The sequence below is a fragment of the Octopus bimaculoides genome, chromosome 20, assembly GCF_001194135.2.
Source record: "Octopus bimaculoides isolate UCB-OBI-ISO-001 chromosome 20, ASM119413v2, whole genome shotgun sequence".
In the NCBI taxonomy this organism is placed as follows: Eukaryota; Metazoa; Mollusca; class Cephalopoda; order Octopoda; family Octopodidae; genus Octopus; species Octopus bimaculoides.
In genome coordinates this window covers 20952517-20957127 of record NC_069000.1, presented here as the reverse complement: position 1 = coordinate 20957127, position 4611 = coordinate 20952517, and positions in this window count along the sequence as shown.

Here is a 4611-nt window from a genome sequence, read left to right as displayed (position 1 = left end):
ATATATATATATATACGTGGTCTAATCATTAAGTATCTGGACTGTTGCCATAGTAACGAAGCTAAAACACTCAGAGTAAAGCCACTCGGTACAGATTGACCTTGAACTTTGTTGTGCTTGCGCAAGAAGTTTTAACTTTCTAGCTCACTTCCATTGTTTAGAGCAGTACTTGGAAGGAAGGTGTGTAGCGGGTGATCGTTGCAATGATCATGATAGAAAGTTGAGTAGAGAATCTGCATCAAATTTTGCCAAAAGCTTGACGATACCTGCTCAGAGGTCTACGCAAAGTTTTCAAGAAGTTTTCATCTTTCTCGATACAATCAAGGGAATCTGAGTGTCCTTTTGGTCAGCTGAAAGCAGTTTTGGCACAAACTTGGCAAGCACGCGTCTCATACCCAAACCTTCAGTGATAACGGACTGAACTGAACCGTAACTAATCTGTACATCCTCTGATAACTCACGGATGGTGATTCGACGATTTCCCCTCACAACTACACGCACATCTGCTATGTTTTTCTCAGTTCTGCCGGTTTGCGGGTCTCCCAGAACGTTCATCAATATCGACATTGTTTTTGGCCATTTTGGAAACGTCTGAACCACTCATACACTCCTCTCCATACACTTTCTGCAACTCTGTGTAGACCTTTGAGCAGGTATCGCCACGACAGCTTTCTCTGTGACGGTCATTGCAATGATCACGCGCCACATGCCTTCCTTCCAAGCACTGCTGTAAACAGCAGATGTGAGCTAGAACGTTTAAACGTAGTGCGCATACACAACAGAGTTCAAGATCAATCTGTGCCAAGCGGCTTTACTCTGCTTGTTTTAGCCTCGTTACTATGCTAACAGTACGGATACTTATTGATCAGACCACCTATATATATGTGTGCGTGTGTGTGTGTGTGTGTGTGTGTGTGTATAAATCTATGTGTGTCTATGTGTGTTTGTGTTTGTGTTTGTCCCCCACCACCGCTTTACAACCAGTATTTGTTTGCTTATGTCCCCGTAACTTAGCGGTTCGGCAAAAGGTTCCGAAACAGTATGTACTAACCTTTTAAAAATGCACTGATTTGTTTTTAAAAGTTGGTACTTGTCCTATGGGGTCGTTTCGTTCGACTTAAGCACTTCATGACGCAAAAGACAGGAATAAAAAAAATAAAAGGAATTGTTGGGATGTGTAAATGTACCACACTGTGCAAATGCATATGGCAATAAACAGTGCATGGGAGTGTACGTCTATTATCTACTGTCAATGTATATAAAGATAAATATTATAGAGGCGGTTACTAGGCGTGTACAATAAGCAGTCAGTGTATATAAATATTGTAGGAAACCTCAACTGTAATACACAATGTGGATGCCTAAAATGACAAACATTGCGCAGGTGTGTAAACATACTGCCAATATATATGTTCAAGCAGTCACTTGTCTGTGTCCATGTTGGGGCATCAATTTAAAAGGTGGGATTTAACAGATCAAATCAACTCCAGTACTTATAAGTCTTGCACTTATTCTATCGTGTTCTTTTGCCGAACCGCCAGGTTGTGAGGATGTAAAGAAACTTACACCGACAGTCAAGTGATGAGACATACAAAAAATACGGACACAGACGTATACGACGGGCTTCCACAGAGTTACTGTCTATCAAGTCCATTCACAATGCATCGTTCACCACGGATCAGAAGATATTTGTCAAGCTACGGTACAGAGGGTATAAACAGAAACCATGTGGTTGCGAAGCGAATCTCACAATCGTGCCCGCATTTACAGGTTTATCGTTATATACATTGGCAGTGTGCAATACATTCATACACCTCCACAAGGCTTACTTCTATAGTTATTTAAAAAAGAAGATAACTGGCACTCCACCGGTTACGACGACGAATATTCCTGTTGATCCGATCCACGGAACAGACTGCTCGGGGAATTAACGTGCCGGTGACTGAGGATTTCACAGACACGCGTACCCTCAACGTAGTTCTTAGGGAGATTCAGCGTGCAGGTGGTTTGTAAGAGAGGTCTTTACATCCTATGATCGCTGCTTTCTTACGTTCTCTGTAGTTTTTTGGGTGGAATTTGTTATGAAACCGTTAAGGATTTAGTGGCACAGATAGGTTTGACACAACCCATGATTGATGTATTGTTTCTATACTGGTACAGTTATTATTTTTGTGTGTGTTGACCAGATGTGGTGTAGAATGTTTGTTCATTAATTGCTGTTTTTGCATGTACTAAGAACATTGTAGGCAATTCTTAATATTTTTTTTAACACTTATGTGTGGTATGCTTATATAGCAGATTTTGATGACCTGTTGAAATATAATATCGGGTGGTGTTGCTTATAATAAGATTTAGAAGCGACTTGTTTTATGTGATGGCGGTTTCTTAAATGTTTAATGCAGAGTCGTTGTTATTGCTTTGTAACTCTAACTGAGGAGTGATGGGAGGATCCAGTGAGGCACCCTTTACCGTCAAAGAATGAGAAACATTTAGTACCTAATATCAGAATGTGTAGAAGTAATGAATGTTTATAATGTCTGCAGTTATTGAGGAACAAATCAACGTTTGTGTTTTTGTGTTTTTAGTTATGTTGAGTCGAAATTTTTATGTCATTAACACAGCTGTATGTAATTAGTAAGGGGCAGAAAAAAAAACTGGTTTAAAACATCCAAGTAAATTATTTATAAAAAGGAAGTAGATTCATTCCCCGTTTATCTTGATGTTTATATATAGAAGTCATGAAATGTATGTAGTTTCAAACTCAGTAGAGATTTCACCTTAAACCACTTCCGTTCTGATGTTAAGTTTGTTTGAAACTGCTGACCCCTCTCACATGCAGTGTATTCTTTGAAATCTGGTGCTACCAGATCCAGATTAAAAGCAATTACATGTGACCTATGCGGAAATACCATTAATTTACCAGGAATAAGCACATGTGAACCCAAGCACTCAGCATTAGGTAACATATGGTAATATCTTTCGGACTCGTTGCTGCTTTCGATCTTAATATCTGATATTGTGATCTCCTTTGAGTCGGTTCCATAGTTGTCAGCGAAAATTTAGTTCATAAACCACAAAATTCTTAGGAGACGAAGCTTAAATCATTCACGGCGATTATAGATTGAAAATCAAATGTTTATAGGACGCAAAAATATCGTAGGTTACACCACAAAAAATCTTGGAAATATATCTTGTGGAGTGATACACCTAACAGCTTGTAGTTGATTAGATATCACAATCCATTCAATGAATTTGATATTTTACCTATCAAGCCATTTTTGTTTATAAGCCGAAATATCACACTGGTTCCCATATCTGTTGTTTGATAATGTTGTTTGATAATGAAGTGCAGGTGAAAGGTAAACCTGTCTTTTGGTGCTGATGTGTGACTTGGAATTATACTGAACAATTATAATGAACTAATTAAAAGAATTAGTACCAGTTGAAAGTTGAACACCAGCATCGATATAATCGAATTTTCCCCCACACACTCGAACTTGCTGGTCTTGTGCCAAAATCTGAAATCAATATAATGCATTTCCAGAAATATTTTCTGTTCATCCGATGAGAAAGATCAACATGCAGAGGTTATTGCAATTAAACTTCCAACAAACATTTCATTAGGGGAGAAACGCTGGGCCACGCTACGCCACGCTACGCCACGTCAGGAATCTTCGTCCTTCATTAACTTTCGTAGATGCAGAAATTCATATAGTATTCCTCTTTTGATGACATCATTATTGTGGAGTAATCTTATGTCGCAGACTATAAGGAAGACTCTCTCGTCAGCAACGTGTTAACCTGGAATGTCTATAACAAAGATCACAATATCTGGCAATCAAGCATTTCAAAATCATTACAGTTGGTTCTATTCAGGATGTGTGCAGGGAACATTCTTCTCTATGGAGCTGAAATTTAGAAACGAAGAAGATTCAAGATCACCTTGAATACGTACACTAGGTTTCCTTTGCGGGGCTAAGAACATCACATGGTGTGAGACCGATCAAAGAGGCAAATTATCACTACATTTCACCTATCTCTACTATTTTTACTCAATGCAGTATATGAGTTGCTAGCACATCTCTCGAGCTGAACATCAAGGTATACTGAATGCTATATTTTGGAAGCTTCCATTCTCTAAAAGAGGACGAAGTCCACTCAAGTAATCTATCTCATTCGTGTCTCATTTACCAAAGGAGTCAACGATAATTTACAAAGAAATAAACCAAGAGTTCTGAACCATTTTAAAAAGATCTCTGGACTATTTAGATTACTATTTTAATCTGGTGCCCCTCATAGCCATTCGATGTTCAAAAACTAGTTTCCTACAAACATCTTTCAAAATTCCAATTTTGTTTTTCACACATTCACTTATGTAGGTTGGACTATGTAAAATTTTAGAGAAAGAAACCCAGCTGTTTCTTGCAATGCATTCTAACACATACATCTAAAGCAAATTTTTTCCAGGGGCCTTTAAAATACGATTGTGGCTCCTCAATTTATTATTTCATTGTGTGGACCCCAAAATCTTAAATGGACCCTCATACACACACACACATATATATATATATGTATGTGTGTGTGTATATATATATATATATATATATATAT